General features: G+C 47.5%; 1 long non-coding RNA gene across 2 annotated transcripts in view; it reads left to right on the plus strand.

Moving 5' to 3' along the window:
* Nucleotides 1–7,376, plus strand: part of LOC119962398 — a 36,670-nt gene extending 29,294 nt beyond the window's left edge. For both annotated transcript variants that reach the window (XR_005459860.1, XR_005459861.1), the window contains 3 exons: nucleotides 6,135–6,199; nucleotides 6,319–6,518; nucleotides 6,869–7,376. This is a non-coding gene — a long non-coding RNA (uncharacterized LOC119962398). The remainder of the gene's footprint in view (nucleotides 1–6,134; nucleotides 6,200–6,318; nucleotides 6,519–6,868) is intronic.
* Nucleotides 7,377–17,690: the final 10,314 nt, after the last annotated feature.

Genomic DNA, 17,690 nt, shown 5'->3' on the forward strand with positions numbered 1-17,690 from the left:
AGACGAGACACTCCCCTTTCAAGTAGAAAGCGACACTTCAGATGTCGCCCTCGCCGCCACTCTAAACCAGGCAAGCAGACCCTTGGCATTCTTTTCCCGCACCCATCATGCCTCTGAAATTCGGCACTCATCCGTCGAAAAAGAGGCCCAAGCCATCGTTGAAGCTGTGCGGCATGAGATTCACTCTCCTCACTGGCCAACGGTCGGTAGCCTTCATGTTCAACAACACGCAGCGGGGCAAGATCAAAAATGATAACATCTTGCGGTGCAGAATCGAGCTCCCACCTATAATTACGAGATTTTGTATCGCCCCGGCAAACTCAACGAGCCCCCCGCGCCCTTTCCCGAGGTACATGTGCCAGTGCACAAGTAGACCGACTCCGGGCCCTACACGGCAGGGTCACCCGGGGGTCACAGGATTCTACCACCTCGTCAAAGCTTGCAACCTGCCCTACTCCGTCGAGGAAGTACGGACAGTCACCAGAGACTGCCAGGTCTGTGCGGAGTGCCATCCCCACTTCTACCTGCCAGACCGCGCGCACCCTGTGAAAGCATCCCGCCCCTTTGAACGCCTCAGCGTGGATTTCAAAGGGCCCCTCCCCTCCACCGACCGCAACACATATATCCTCAGTGTGGTCGATGAATACTCCAGGTTCCCCTTCGCCATCCCAAGCCCCAAAATGACGTCTGCCACCGTCATCAAGGCCCTCAACGCAATCTTCGCTCTGTTCGGATTCCCCGCCTACATCCACAGTGACAGGGGATCCTCATTCATGAGCGATGAGCTGCGTCAGTTCCTGCTCAGCAGGGGTATCGCCTCCAGCAGGATGACCAGCTACAACCCCCGGGGAAATGGGCAGGTAGAGAGGGAGAACGGGACGGTTTGGAGGGCCGTCCAGCTGGCCCTAGGGTCCAGAAACCTCCCAGCCTCTCTCTGGCAGGAGGTCCTCCCTGATGCACTACACTCCATCCGGTCACTACTGTGCACCGCCACAAATAACACACCCCATGAACATGTTTTTACCTTCCCCAGGAAGTCCACATCCGGGGTGTCACTCCCGACTTGGCTCGCAGCTCCAGGACTGGTCCTTCTATGTAGGCACGTCCGACTCCACAAGGCGGACCCTTGGTGGACAGGGTACACTTGCTCCATGCCAACCCCCAGTATGCCTACGTAGAGTTCCCCGACGGCCGCCAAGATACTGTCTCCCTCAGGGACCTGGCTCCCTCAGGTTCCACTCCAACACACTCCCCCACCCACGCGCCACCCTCCTCTCCCCTGGCTCTCCCAACATTAGCCCCACCAGGTTCATCCCTCCTTCCCCTGCCCACGCTAGAGGACGAGGAAGATTTTGGCACGCTCGCTGAGTCATCCGACTACTGGCCAGCACCAACACCACCAGCACCGACGTCGGCGACACCAGCACCGCCAGCACTGACATCGCCGCCACCATTACGTCGCTCCCAGCGAACCGTCAAAGCACCGGATCGACTGAACCTCTGACGGGCACCGGACCGTCAAAATGGACATTTTTTTTTCCCCTCCCCACTGTAAATTATTTGCAAAACTGTATGTAGTTCCACGCCACCCCCGCCGGACTCATTTTTAACAGGGGGTGAATGTGGTGAACCACTGTGTGCACCTGTGTTAGGGGATGTAAGGTAGGACCTGTACTACAGGTTCGCCGGTAGCTCCTGCCGGCTAGCTCCGCCCACAAGGACCCGTATAAATATGCGTGTCCTCCATTGATCTGCCATTTCGCCAGCTGCAGTAGGAGGCCACGCATCTGACTGTAATAAAGCCACAGTTGTACCAATCTGAGTCTTTCATGCAATTGATCATGCATCAGTCTATCGCCCCCCGGAATCGCAGTCCTTGCTTCGCGAGGCCAACATCTTCGCCAACAGCTGGCATCTACAATCAGCAATGATATCGGCCATACAACCCACACTGCTCCGGATCCTTATCCTTCTTTAATATCAGGGAGGCGGAAGCCTGCGACCATGTAGGGGTGAGTTCCCTCCACTCCCTTGCTCATTGTATGCCCTCACCAGCAGTAGCCCCAGGCCCATCCCAAACTTTTTGTAAAACTCCTCTGGGAACCTGTCCTGCCCTGGGGCCCTCTTTGCTTGCATTACCCCCATGCTGTCTGTGGTGGTATAACTAGGAGGTTTACGGTACCTATCTGCTATTGCCCCGACTACGCCGACAAAGCCCGCCCCCTCACCCAATCCAACACTTTTCCCCTGTCGATGGAGGCCCGCCAGGCCTTTAGCTGCATCAAAGCGGATATCGCGAAGGCCACGATGCGTGCTATCGACGAGTCCCTCCCATTCCAGGTCGAGAGTGACGCGTCTGACGTAGCTCTGGCGGCCACCCTCAACCAAGCGGGCAGACCCGTGGCCTTCTTCTCCCGGACCCTCCACGCTTCGGAACTCCGCCATTCCTCGGTGGAAAACGCGGGCCACAGTTGAAGCTGTGCGATACTGGAGGCACTATCTGGCCGGCAGGAGGTTCACCCTCCTCACAGACCAGCGGTCAGTGGCCTCTATGTTCGATAATGCACAGAGGGGCAAGATCAAGAACGACAAGATCTTGCGATGGCGGATAGAGTTGTCCACGTACAACTACGATATCTTGTATCGTCCTGGGAAGCTCAACGAGCCTCCTGATGCCCTGTCCCGTGGTACCTGCGCCAGTGCATAGATTGACCGCCTCCGCACCCTCCACGTGGTCCTCTGCCATCCAGGGGTAGCCCGCTTCTATCACTTTATCAAGACCCGCAACCTGCCCTACTCCATTGAGGAGGTCAGGACCGTGACCAGGGATTGCCACATTTGTGCAGAGTGCAAGCCGCACTTCTACCGCCCCGAGCAAGCACATCTGGTAAAGGCGTCCCACCCTTTTGAACGTCTTAGTATGGACTTCAAGGGTCCCCTCCCCTCCAACAACCGCAACACCTACTTCTTAAGTTTGATTGACGAGTACTCCCGCTTCCCTTTCGCCATCCCCTGCCCCGACATGACCACGACAACCATCATCAAGGCCCTCCTCTCCATTTTCTCCCTGTTCGGTTACCCCGCGTACATCCACAGCGAGCAGGGGTCCTCCTTTATGAGCGACGAACTGTGTCAATTCCTGCTCAGCAGGGGCATCGCCTCTAGCAGGATGACCAGTTATAACCCTTGGGGTAACGGGCAGGTCGAGCGGGAGAATGGCACAGTCTGGAAGACCATCCTACTGGCCCTACGGTCCAGAGATCTCCCTATCTCCCACTGGCAAGAGGTCATCCCCGACGCCCTCCATTCAATCCGGTCTCTCCTCTGCACTGCCACAAACCAAACGCCTCATGAACGTCTTCTTGTTTTCCCTAGGAAGTCGTCCACCGGATCCCCACTCCCGACTTGGCTGGCCACCCCCGGGCCCACCTTGCTCCAGAAGCACGAGCGGGTGCACAAGTCCGACCCGTTGGTGGAATGAGTCCAGTTACTCCACGCTAATCCGCAGTACGCGTACGTGGAGTATCCCCACGGTCGGCAGGACACGGTCTCCCTTCGAGACCTGGCACCCGCCGGCGTGGGGCCCCAACCCCCCACATCAACACCCTCAACACCCTCTGCCCAGTCCCAACCCCCCCCCCCCCCCCGGCTCCCCCAGGCGCCCCCGCAACCCAGCGCACAGGAACCCCCTCCCCCGGCCAGAGCTTCGCTAGCACCGACCAGGGGTATGGACACAGGATCATGACCGCCACTCCCGGATTCAAGGACGGCCACCGGCCCGACGTCACCGGCACCGCTGCGATGGTCCAGCAGAACACCGAAGGCGCCCGACAGACTGATCGCGTCGATCTGATGTTCCACTGGACTTTTATCGGACTCCTTGTGTCATTGAGAGTTCCAATGTACAAGTTGCACATTTTTATTCGTTTCTTTTCTATTTGTGTACTGTTTATTACCGTTCATTGTACCGGCACAGTCGTCGCGAGCCAGTGGGCAGCCGCCATTTACCTCGGTACACCTCATTGTCTCTAGTCATACCACCAGTCCAACAGCACCCCCCCTTCTTACTCCTGCCTCCCTCCCCCCCCTCCCCCCGGCTTCTTTCTCCACAAGGGGTGAATGTGGTGGTATAACTAGGAGGTTTACGGTACCTATCTGCCATTGGTGCAGAGCACTCACTGCCCATTGACTCATGTCGGTCATGTGCCTCTCTGCTGATTGGTTGAGGCTAGTCATGTGACTGCTCACCCATTGGCCGAGAGGCAAGTAGTCCCGCCTACGAGGCGGGGTATAAGAACCCGTAGGACCCGGCAGTCGGCCTTCTCTGTAAGTCAACTGCCGGGCACACAACTAGTTGATTAAAGCCTGATATATGGAACTTCTTCACGACTCGAGTCCAATTCATGGTACATCACTGTCCATCACCTCCCTCAACCCAGTTGGGGTCTTTGGTCCCTGAACCGGCAAAAGATATAGATCCCAAAGCCTTGGGTGCCTTGGGAAACTGAATATTAAAGTGAGGCTCAGTGTCTCGCTTTAACAATATGGATTTGGCAAAAAGCGACCCTGCCCACAATTGATGAGGGCGTGTTAGATCTCGTGCGGTGTTGTGAGCCAGGTAGATCCTGGGAGCGGGATCTCCCAGCTTTTATTGGCCATAATGTTCCTCGGGGGCGTGCTGCTTTTCAGGCACAGCATGGCCGTTCGATCATGCCCATTATAATTTTAAACCATGGAAAACAAAATGATTCTGCGAGTTTATTCAATGATCTTGTCCAATCCAAACTTCTGCAGCAGCTGGTGAGTGATCAGGTAACGTTCACTTCTGTTTTAAATCCTCACTGACTTGCCATGTGTCCTTTTTTTCCCTTCCAAGTGCTTGAATATTCACTGGAAGTTGAATGGCAGGGTTTCCAATCCCTTAATTAATCAACAATTCACCAAGATATCTGTCAGCCAAACCTCACTTAGCACACACTGCGCTGGCATGAGGAGAAATATACCAAACCTCAATGGATGCGAATCTTCACTGGAATCTATAAACTTATTTCAATTGCCTACAATCTCCAGTGCAACTCTCTTGGCTGAATCCAAATTTACATTTTGTACGCCTGCTTTTAATTTGAAATCAATCCTTTTGAGAGCTACATTAAACTTTATAGTCTTTTAACAAATTATTAACCAATCATCCTTTGGCATATTTTGGGATTGCTTACTATGTTGGCAAAGACAGATTGTCGACCTGTTTCTTCTTAAGAAGGAAGAAAGTTTTGGAACAAAAATGTTGAAGCCAGACCATTCAGAATTTCATAATGAGTATTTTTTAATTGCACTATTCAAGGAGAAATTTTCTCATCTGTTTCACCGCCTATGCTCGCTGACCTACACTGACCTTTGATCCAGCAACATTTTTCTTAGTAAGATTCTCATCCTTATTTTCAAATCCCTCCGTGGCCTTGCTTCACCCCTCCCGCAATGCTACCCCCCCCCCCCCCCCCCCCCCCCCCCCCAACCCACACACACACCACCACCCCGCATAGCTCCACAATATGTCCAAAAAATGTGCAGGTAACATGGGGTTACGGGGATAGGGCAGGGAATGGGCTGAGGTAGAGTGGTCTTTCGGAGGGTCGGTGCCCTCCTCCAGCCCTACAACAGGCCGAAACCTCTGTACACCTCCAATTCTGGCCTCTTGCACACGCCTGATTTTAATTGCCCCAGAGTTGGCAGCCGTGTCTTCAGCTGTCAAGATCCTAAACTCTGGATTTCCCTCCATAAACTGCTCTCTCTTTACCTCACTTTCCACCTTTAACACATTCAACCTACCTCTTTGACCAAGCTGTGCCTTATGTCCTAATATCTCCCCATGTGACGTGGCACCAAATTCTGTAGAAATGTAAGCTGTTGCCGCAGTCCATTGTTATTTCTGACTTTGAGCGGCATCATCAATGAAAATAGAGACATGTGAAGATTGTTCTGGAAATAGTTTCCATTGCATAGTTTTGGGCTCATTTACTGCAGTGTTGCTAAAGCACCATGTTGATCCGATTAAGTGTTGGTTATAGAGATGTCAGGCAATGTATTATGAACTGCAATCTATTTCCATTTAACTTTCCATGCTAATTGTTATATAGTTAGTCTCCAGGTCAGCGAATGGACTGGGAACATTCCTGTCAGCAACATGTGCCAAGTTACCCAGGTAATTCCTTTGACTGCAAATGTGTAGGTCCTGCTGCAAGCAAGGAAGGTAATAGTTTAAAGGAAATACTTGGCTATTGCTTTATGTTTTAATTATCTCTCTCATCTCGTCCATTCCAGCACAAAGCTTCTGCGTTCATACAATGTGATAATAATCATTTCATTGTGCTAACAAGTTTGCCACCAGCTGCTTCCTTTTGATCACACGTGAAATAATGGGCGATGATAATGTTTGTCTGGGATGTCTAGAGGCAAAGTCATTCATGACCTTCCAACTATTATCAGCAATCCATGATGTCAGCCATTCCACAGACCTGAGGGTACGTAAATTTGTGCCAGATACGTGTAAATTTCTTTCATCCTATCAGCCAGAGTGGCTTTTATTGTTAACTTATATTTAACTTTGTCCAGATGAACGATTTTGAACTTTCTGGGTGACTGGACCCAGATGTCAACAGCCTGAATCATTTATGTCCACAAAACGTCCTTACTCTGAATGCTTTAAGCAAAGGGGTGAAGTGAAATTTATTCATGTACATTTTAAAATGGAGAAGCTTGTGCTTTGGACTTAATTAATCCATTTGCCTCAGCCACCTTGGGTTCATAAGAAAGGATTTATTTGGCTTCTTTTTGAAGATGAGAATACTTATTTTGTGACCTATCCTTTCAGAAAATTCCAGCCAACGTTTCGAGTGCATATGACCCTTCTACAGAACTGAAGAAGGATAGAAACGTGGGTCGGAATTCTCAGGCTGCTGTGATTTACTTTCCCCGCCAACAGCGCACCCCCACCCGCGGGTTTCCCGGTGGTTTCCCATCAAGTGGGGTGACTTCAATGGAAAAATCACATTGACATGTGGCAGGAAGGCAGAATCCCGCCGCCAGCGAAGGACTTGCCATGGAGAAACACGTGGCTGAGGAACTGGAGAATCCAGCCCCATGATGAATTCTGTTTAATTTTCGCAGGTTTTTTGTTCCATGTCTATCAAGCTTTGAGTCTCGAGGAGAGTGGATAAAGAAATGGCAGATGGAATACAATGTGGAAAAGTGTGAGGTTATGAACTTTGGAAGGAGAAATGGAGGCATAGACTGTCATAATATACATCCATGTATATGATGGAGTGCAGACAGGCAGTGATTGACACACAGGATGACCAGTGAGCACACAGAACACAGCAGCCAATCACCAGACAGGACACGACCACTATAAAGACAGAGGGCACCAGTTTTCCCTCTCTCTCGGGATCCAGCCTCTGAGACAGTCAGAGCTCATGAAGAGCAGCTAGTGCAAACACCATGTGGTAGTCAGTTAGTCTGGTCAGGCTAGCCTCAGATCTCCAGTCAAGTCAGCATAGTGTCAACCCACAGTTAAGCATGTAATATAGTTAGATGTTAAATAAAATTGTGTTGCATCTCATCAAGTGTTGGAAGCCTGTCTCTCTCTACACTGCATCAAACGCAGTCCACATAGACCCAGCCTACCCAACACATCATAGACTATTTTTTAAATGGGGAAATGCTTCTGAAATCAGAAGCAAAAAGGGACTTGGGAGTTCTTGTTCACGATTTTCTTAAGGTTAATGTGCAGGTTCAGTCGGCAGTTGAGAAGGCAAATGCGATGTTATCATTCATGTCCAGAGGGCTAGAATACAAGGCCAGGGATGCACTTCTGAGGCTGTATAAGGCTCTAGTCAGACCCCATTTGGAGTATTGTGAGCAGTTTTGGGCCCTGTATCTAAGGAAGGAGTTGCTGGCCTTGGAAAGGATCCAGTGGAGGTTCACAAGACTGACAGCTGGAATGAAGAACTTGTCGTATGAGGAACATTTGAGGACTCTAGATCTGTACTCGTTGGAGTTTAGAAGGATGTGGTAGTATGACTAGAGGTACTACGGTACCTGGGAGTGTGAGCTGCTATTGGTGGAGAAGGCTCGCTGCCCATTGGCCCAAGTGTTGCTTTCCCATTGATCGAGATGAAGGTAGCTCCGCCCACGAGGCGGAGTATAAGAACCTGTGTTTCCCAGCAGCCATCGTTCTTTCTGTACTCAAGCTGCTGGGCACACTTCTTGTAGATTAAAGCCTTCGATTCGGACTACTCCTTCGTTTCTGTGCTTATTGATCGCACATCAAAGGATGAGGGGGGATCGTATTGAAACTTACAGGATACAGCGAGGCCTGGATAGAGTGGACGTGGAGAGGATGTTTCCACTTACAGGAAAAACTAGAACCAGAGGACACAATCTCAGACTAAAGGGATGATCCTTTAAAACCGAGATGAGGAGAAATTTCTTCAGCCAGAGTGGCGAATCTGTGGAACCTTGCCACAGAAGGCTATGGAGGCCAAATCACTGAGTGTCTTTAAGGCAGAGATAGATAGGTTCTTGATCAATAAGGAGATCAGTTATGGGGAGAAGGCAGGAGAATAGGGATGAACAAAATATCAGCCATGATTGAATGGCGGAACAGACTCGATTGGCCGAGAGGCCTAATTCTGCTCCTGTGTCTTATGGTCTTATGATCTTATCGATAGGGGAAATAATAGCTTGAAGAAGCTACTGAACCAGCAAGTTAGTTTCTTTGCATTTACATTGGTGCATGAAATTAAAAGATGGAAAAAGAATAGGTCGTTGAATAATTGTAGCCCTATATTTTCATGGACAATGCATCCCAGCTCTTGAATTCACCTGCATCCCTTGTGAAAAGATTTTAGAATCAAACCCAAAATGGACAATGTGGGCCTCAACCCATCCACTACTCCATCCCTCCCACACGTCAATTATCTCAATTGTAGCCTTAATAGCATAAAATCCCTCCTCCAGTCTGCCCCAATTCCTAACTATATGTTAATCCGGTTTGTTTTGAAGGTGACAATAATTGCAGTATTAAAGGTGGTTGCTGAAAAGCTTTTCAAAAAAATATGTTTGTCAAATTTATTTTCTTGCTTGAGGCTTGTTAATTGCTAAACCTGAACTGTCCAGCTTTCTGCTCCAAACTAAAACAGCCTACTTACATCTGTTATCCATACTTTTCAACATCTTGGATCATCTACAGCCACTTAACATGGGTTGCTTAGACAGCAACAATGTGTGCTGATGTTCTTTGCTTGTACTGTTGGGTTTAGTATCTTCGACATACTTAAAATGCCAGTGATGGTATCTGCACTCACTTTCCAATATTGAAAGATCAGAGTGAACGTGCAACCAGACACAATCATTTTTCACAATTTATTTTTAAAGCCATCTCTGAGAGAGCAGAGTCATTAATACTTCAGCTCAAATTTGATATCTTGCTGGCCTTTGATGCATAAATATTTAAATACTTCGTGAAAGATGAGAATAACAAATCTTTTGGGCTGAGGCCAGCAAAAATAGAGCTGAAATACCAAAGAGCAGAAGTTGTGGAACCCATCAGAATGAGAAAGGTTAACACGCAGGCAGTTCACAGATTGCAGATACAAAATGATACTGTTGGTGTTGATATAGGGCCATAACTCCTTTAGTGCTGTGCCAAGGAGCTGGTCTAGATTCTGTGCGCAAGGTTCTGGAGTGACCTTTTGGCTTAGAGATCACTGAGCCAAGCCTAACCCCGATATGGGCAGAGGCCCACATTATGTGATGCCATGGCACAGGTGGTTGGGCCTTTAACACACCAGCAATATCAAACCATCTGCAACTTTAGGATCTGTTGTCAAATAGCAAAAATTATTTTGTTATCATGAAGTGATAATCTAATATTATGTAGCTTTGACATCTGCCATTTTGCTTAAATCTGATAATGGCAGCACATAGTTGGAAATATTTTTACATGTCTGGTTAGTTGATTAATATGGGAACAGAATATTTTCTATATCACACTGCGTGCTTCAGCATTTAGAATGTATCCAACATTTTTTTTCAAAACTTGCTGTGGTTTACATGTATCTTTACATTTAATGGACAGTTGTCTGTTATTGAAATCATCCTCTTGGTGTACAGATATATTTAGTTTTGTTGTATAGATGTCTGGCAAAGTTTGTCTGACTGCAATGTTTCCCAGTGAAATTATTGATCTACTCTTAAATTTTGGCAAAATATAATCGGAAAGCTGCGAAGAACATGTTATAGTGCAGTTGAGTCACATAACTGAAAGAATGGAAGGTGTGCCCGAGACGGAAAATTGGAGCAGGTATTGCTGAGCACTCACTATTTCCATAATCAAACATCAAGGGCAGAATTTCTGCCCTGGAGATGGCTGAGCTGGAAAATTAATGCTGCCGGTTGGTATGGTTGATTGCACCATGGGTCACTTTCCCTGAGGTGGGATGCGGTTCAAGATAGCACTACCCATTTGCAAGTGGAGGGCAGACTATTGAGGTGGCTAATTGCAGGTCTACTGTCTGGGGCTGACAGCATCTTTCCAGTGGGCCTGCAGGCCTCTCTAGTCATCGGGGTCTACACCAGCTGCCTGAAGGCAGTCTCCTGGTAGCAGGCCTGTGCCCCGGGCAGGCTTTGCTTGAGGCCCTCCCCACACAGGCCGCACGATGGAAAGGTCCACAACGATGACCGAGCTACTGTGAGGGCATTTTTAAATTTAAAAGTTTATAAAGCTGGATCGAGTGTGCCTCAAAGCTGTTGCTCCTATAGTGCTGGAAGGCCTCTTACTGGCCCTCCTACAATAAAAGTCAGCCCCATCCCACATGCCATCCTTAGTTGGGAGGAAAATCAGTCCTCTGACCAGTAACTGGTGAATTTAGAGGAAATCGCTCCCGGGTGGCTGTTACCCACACAATGCAGAGTTGTGACCCTAGTCCTGGCCACGAACCCAAAATCCTGCCCAAAGTCTCTTTTGGCAGCACGGTAGTACAAGTGGCTAGCACTTGGTATCACAGCACCAGGATTCCAGGTTCGATTCCCCACTGGGTCACTGTCTGTGAGGAGTCTGCACGTTCTCCCCGTGCCTGCGTGGGTTTCCTCCGGGTACTCTGGTTTCCTCCCACAGTCCCAAGACGAGCAGGCTAGGTGGATTTGTCATGCTAAATTGCCATTTGTGTCCAAAAAGGTTAGGAGGGGTTATTGGGTTCCGGGGATAGGGTGGAAGTGAGGGCTTAAGTGGGTCGGTGCAGACTCGATGGGCCGAATAGCCTCTTTCTGCACTGTATGTTCTATGTTCTGTATCAATAATTTATAGGTTTCAAAGCACTGATGAAAGTTAAACACTATGCATTCTTCAAGATGCAATTTTCCAAATTCTTTTCAAGTTTTCTTTTGCCAAAGTTTTTTCTGAATAATCCTCCAGTAAGATGGCCTTATTGGAGAGAGTTTCTAACTAACAATTGTCCTTTGTAAAATCTGTTTGTGTGTTTCAAGCCATCAGTTATTCCAAAGGAGTGTTGGGAGGGGCGGGGGTGTGTGGGGGGGGGGGGGGGGGGGGGGGGGGGGTTGTCAAAGCAAGGAAGTAAGATTTTGGAGCATCACAGATATTTAGCTGGTGCGATTCTCTCAGGACGATGATGCAATGTTTAATGAGATAAAGAAGAATGCTAGAGATTGGGAATAAGCATAATTTTGATTTGCGGAAAATAAACTACTTGTTGCCATTTAAAAAACAATCTTGCTGATAAGGGCTGTTGCCTTTTCTTTATTGCTGAAAGTGGGACATGCTGCCGAAGCTTTTCATCTTACACTCATTAGGACAGACACAAGAATGCCAAATTTCAAGGGGAATAACAATTTGGAATTTATATTCTTGCACCTGTCCTGATGAATTCAAGACAGTTCGGCTCCTTTTTTTCAGCAATTCCTCTTTTAATAACACCCTTCAGTGCAAATCAAAAGCCTATTTTTCAGCGTAATAGGGTAGGAACAGTATGCTCATTAATAACACATGTATAAAACTTCCAAATAGGAGGTTACTCTTTTTCAGACCTTTTTGGCTACATGTATTTTTCAATTCCGTGCTCTAAATATCAAGATTGGGCCCAGTGCAGAAACCAGATCAAATATATTTATTAAATTTGAAGGAAGAAAAAGGATTCATTGTGAATATAAGGTCTGTTGCCAAATTCTCCTTGCTCCTTGAAGGACACCTGTTCCTAGCCACATCAGAGCCAAGAGCAGAAGTAGTGTTTGCAGTTCAAGTGGTAACCGAGTTCAATCTGAGTAGGTGCAGTCCGTTTGATTTTCACGCAGCTCTCTCTGAGAGAACAAACATGAGAGGAATGGCTGTCCTCCCATCATTTACACAGGTGGGAAGATCTGTACAGTTCTAACTTTGTTGACTGAAGTCAGAAAATTGGTATGAATACCTCACTGGAAAAGGAAAGCTGACTGTTTCTGTTTGCAGAATGTTTCACTTCCAGATGTAAAGCCTTTTCTACCTTTTTATAACTCAGGAGATAGGAAAGGCCCTTGGCCTGATATATTACATACTGCTTTGCGTTTGAAATAAAGACAGAAATAGCCCCTTGGATTTTGTGTGTGGCTGTGCCAGTGTGGTCTAAACAAACTTTCAATACTGGAAATGTCAAGTTAAAAGTTAAAAGCCCATGGTGTTAAGGGTAAGATCCTGACATGGATAGAGGATTGGATTGGCTGACTGGCAGAAGGCCGAGGGTAGGAATGAAGGGGTCTTTTTATGGATGGCAGACAGTGACGAGTGGGGTGCCTCAGGGGTCTGTGCTGGGACCACAACCTTTCACAATATACATTAATGATCTGGAAGAGGGAACTGAAGGCACTGTTGCTAGGTTTGCAGATGATGCAAAGATCTGTAGAGGGTCAGGTAGTATTGAGGAAGCAAGGGGGCTGCAGAAGGACTTGAACAACCTAGGAGAGTGGGCAATGAAGTGGCAGATGAAATACAATGTGGAAAAATGTGAGGTTGTGCACTTTGGAAGGAGGAATTTAGGCATAGACTATTTTCTACATGGGGAAATGCTTCGTAAATCAGAAGCACAAAGGGACTTGGGACTCCTTGTTCACAATTCTCTTAAGGTTAATGTGCAGGTTCAGTCAGCAGTTAAGAAGGCCAATGCAATGGCAGCACTCATGTCAAGAGGGCTAGAATACAAGACCAGGGATTTACTTCTGAGGCTGTATAAGGCTCTGGTCAGACCCCATTCGGAGTATTGTGAGCAGTTTTGGGCCCCGTATCTAAGGAATAATATGCTGGCCTTGGAAAGGGTCCAGAGGAGGTTCACAAGAATGATCCGTGGAATGAAGAACTTGTCATATGAGGAAAATTTGAGGACTCTGGGTCTGTACTTGTTGTAGTTTAGAAGGATGAGAGGGGATCTTATTGAAACTTACAAGATACTGCAAGGTCTAGATAGTGTGGACATGGAGAGGATGTTTCCACTTGTAGGAAAAAACTAGAACCAGAGGACACCATCTCAGACTAAAGGGACAATCCTTTAAAACAGAGATGAGGAGGAATTTCTTCAGCCAGAGGGTGGTGAATCTGTGGAACTCTTTGCCACAGAAGGCTGTGGAGGCCAATTCACTGAGTGTCTTTAAGACAGAGATAGATAGGTTCTTGATTAATAAGGGGATCAGGGGTGATAGGGAGAAGGCAGGAGAATGGGGATGAGAAAATATCAGCCATGATTGAATGGAGGAGCAGACTCAAGGGGCCGAGTGGCCTAATTCTGCTCCTATGTCTTATGGTCTTATGGATCATTAACTCATTCCACCTTTATTCCAACTATGGACTCTTCCTTTCCCTGCCTTCGAGATCATAGTTGAAAGCTATGCCAAATAATGGAAAATACTTTTTTGGAGGTTTTGAGGCATTCTGTTTTGACTTCAGACAATGTTCTTTGGGAGAGATATGATTGAAGGGATTGTTGTTGGGAGCGGTGGGGGTTTGGTGCACTGAACAGTATGTGAGGATAATAGTGCAGTTGGTGGAATGTGGTATTTGAAGATGCATTCACTTAACTTGACTACCTGTGTGATATCATTGGATATCTGGTGCATTGCACCCAGGACCTTGGGGCTACAGTGCTGGTGTTGAGCTGCATGGCTTTCTGCTCTCGTTGATTTATCAGCTATTTGGAGGGTCTTGTGGCCCCTTGAGAATAGAGGATCTCCCCCCAAGCAGCACGGCCTCTGGTTCCAGAGAATTCTGGAACCTGCTCTCTGGCATGTTGTGCCTTTCTTGCCTCTTTCCTGGGTCAAACTCCTTTTGCAATCAGAATGCACCTTGCTTTTAAGATTGTCAGCCTTGTTCTAAGTGACACAGGCTTAGTTGAGCTTGTGTTTGCCTTTTATGATTTTTCACTCCCCTAATCAGTCATGCATCCATTCAGCAGAGTACTTTGTACTGTCTCAATACAATCATCAATATAATGAACTGCCAGCATGATGATCGACCATAAGACATAGGAGCAGAATTAGGCCACTTGGCCTGTCGAGTCTGTTCTGCCATTCAATCATGGCTGATATTTTCTCATCCCCATTCTCCTGCCTTTCCACATAATCCATAAAACCATAAGACATAGATTGCATTAAGGTGGCATGATGGCACGGTGGTTGGCACTGCTGCCTAACAGCACCAAGGACTTGGGTTCAATCCGACCTTGGGTGTCTGCGTGGGTTTCCTCCAAGTGCTCCGGTTTCCTTTCACAGTCACAAAGATGTGTACGTTAGGTGGATTGGCCATGTTAAACATGCCCTTAGTGTACAGGGATGTGCAAGTTACGTGGGGTCAAAGGGATAGGGTGGTGGAGTGGGCCTAGGTTTTTTCAGAGGGTCAGTGCAGACTCAATGGACCGCATGGCCGCTTTCTGCACTGTAATGATTCGATGGAACATCCCTCTATATTGTGGTGCATCGATCTCTGGGCCTATAAATTATTATCTATTTTTCAAATTTGCTGAAAAGGGAGACATATTGTCAAAGATTTTCATCTTGCACTCATCAGGATAAATACAAAAATGCCAAATTTTAAACACTCTATATTACAGGAGAATAAAGTATTGATTATTTGGCAAGTTGACTCTGATTTGATGAGGAGTTGCCATGGAGAAAGCAATGGGGAACTAAAGACTTCCCAAACTTCCAGGTAATTCAATGTGATAATTTGAAACTTGGCATTCTTGTGTTTGTCCTGATAATTAAAAGACAAAAAGTTTTGACAACATTCAGCGATATCCAAGTTGTAGACAACCAAGTGATTTATTCCAGTGTGATTCATGACCATGATAAAAATCATGCCATTTAGTGCCTCACTTTCCCTGTTGTGATCCCAAAGTTTCCTGGAAAAGTAACTAGATTATCTTGTAGCAAACATAATGGCAAATTGGTGAAGCCCGTGGCAACCTCTTTCTGCACCAATCACGCAGATCAATATTGGCTTCACCTCAGTCACAGAATTCTTGAACTCAATTCCTTTCACTTTACTGAATTTGATTACCAACAGAAATTTCGATGAGATATGAACATTCAGCTGCCTTGTTCAGTTTTCAAAAATATTCGAATTACAATTTTATTTCTAATTATTTAGAGAATGACATCATCAATTTAGACTGACAAAAATGTCTCAGGCTAAACTAATGGGAAGAACTGGACTTTTACCCTGTTCTTGGGCATGAGGTGGCGGCAAGGTGGACTAATCTAAAGGGTTATGGCTATGACGTAACTGTGAGTGGGTGAGTGCGGAACTATGGTGATCAATTTTGCCCTGTTTCAATAAAGGTGTTGGTGAACCGCTTCACTAAATTATCAGACTGTTTTGCACTCAGTACTGGACAAGAAGAAATTTCCTCCAATTAGAATGGAGAAGACACCATTATCGTGACACCCACTACGCATTCTGTTCCCTCACTCCTTCCTCTTGCCCTGGCTACTGGCTGAGGCAGAACCAGACCTTAGCATCATTGTTTAATCTCAAAATGAGCTTCTGACCACAGAACTATGCCATTGCTAAGTCCATCTGATTCCAAGTCTGTCCCTGACTCAGCTTATCTAGTGCTAAAACTCTCAACCATGACCTTCTTACCTCTAGACTTGACATTTCCAATGCATTCCTGATCAACTTCCCACATTCCACTGTTTATAATTTTGAGGTCATCCAAAACTTTGCTGCTTGCATCCTTACTCACACCAAATACCAGCCAGTTGATGCCTCAATTTTAAAATTGTCATCCTAGTTTTTAAGTCCCTCCGGGACCATGCCCCTCCCTTGATCTCTTCCAGCTCTACAACCATCAAGGTGCCTGCGTTCATCTAATTCTGGCTGATTGAAAATCCCCAATTTTGATTGTTCCACTCTTGGTGGCCATGTTTGAACTCTGAGATCTCCTCCCTGAATCTCTGTGGCTCAGTATCTCTCTTTCCTCCCTGCCAACATGCCTTAAAACCTACCTTTTTCTGACCAAGCTTTTGGTTACCGACTCCAATATTGCCCGATGTGACAGTGTCAAAATGTAACTTTATACTGCTCCTGGGAAGTGGCTCAGGATGCTTCATTACGTTAAAGGTACTTTACAAACTGTTATTAGAACCTGAAAATTGTGGCATAGCTACTTGCAGAACTCATTCATGCCATAATTTCCAGTTAAAGTTTGGTGCAAAATGAACCTAACACTCTAAATACATCATTACAACAACACAAGTCGCCAGGATATCTAGGCCAATTCATGTTTTCCATTAACTTTTTTACCTTTTTGATATTGAAATGTATTAATTGTTCTCCTATGTTTTCCTTTGGCACTCTGATGCTGGACAGTATAAATAATAACCCAAACTATTTATTAAGCATCTCTGTAATTTCTTACTCATTTTGTTATTCCTACTCTTTCTTCTAATCACTACTCCCTTTACAGACTGCTATCCATGACTAAATTCATGACTCCCTTTTTGCTCGTCTCTGCTTTAGTATTTTTCCTTCTTGTGCATCATTACTTTACATCTTGGGCGGGATTCTCCCCTACCCGGCGTGACGGGGGGTCCCGGCGTAGGGGAATGGCGCCAACCACTCCGGGGTCGGGCCTCCCCAAAGGTGGGGAATTCTCCGCACCTTTGGGGGTTAGCCCCGCGCCGGAGCGGTTGGCACCAGAAGACTGGCACAAAAAACCGGTGCCAGCGGCCTTTCAGGCCCGCCGCCGGGCAGCGGGGTTGGCCGAAAGGCTTTCGTCGGTCGGCGCATGCGCCGGCGATGAGGTCAGCGGCCAGCTTCCGCTGACGTCATCACTGGCGCATGCGCGATGTGGGTTTATCTTCCGCTTTCGCCATGGCGGAGGCCGTGGCGGCGGCAGAGGAGAAAGAGTGCACCCAGGGCACTGGCCCGGAGTCTGAGTGGGGGGCCCCGATCGCGGGCCTGGCCACCACAGGGGCACCCCCCGGGGTCCGATCGCCCCGCGCCCCCGCCAGGACCCCGGGGGCCCGGTCGCGGTGCCGATCCCGCCGACACCAGAGGTGGTTCAAACCTCGGCGGCGGGAGAGGCCTCCCAGCGGCGGGACTTCGGCCCATCCGGGCCGGAGAATCGCCGCAGGGGCCTTGCCGATCGGAGTGA

This window comes from Scyliorhinus canicula, chromosome 2 (genome assembly GCF_902713615.1).
Source record: "Scyliorhinus canicula chromosome 2, sScyCan1.1, whole genome shotgun sequence".
Lineage (NCBI taxonomy): Eukaryota > Metazoa > Chordata > Chondrichthyes > Carcharhiniformes > Scyliorhinidae > Scyliorhinus > Scyliorhinus canicula.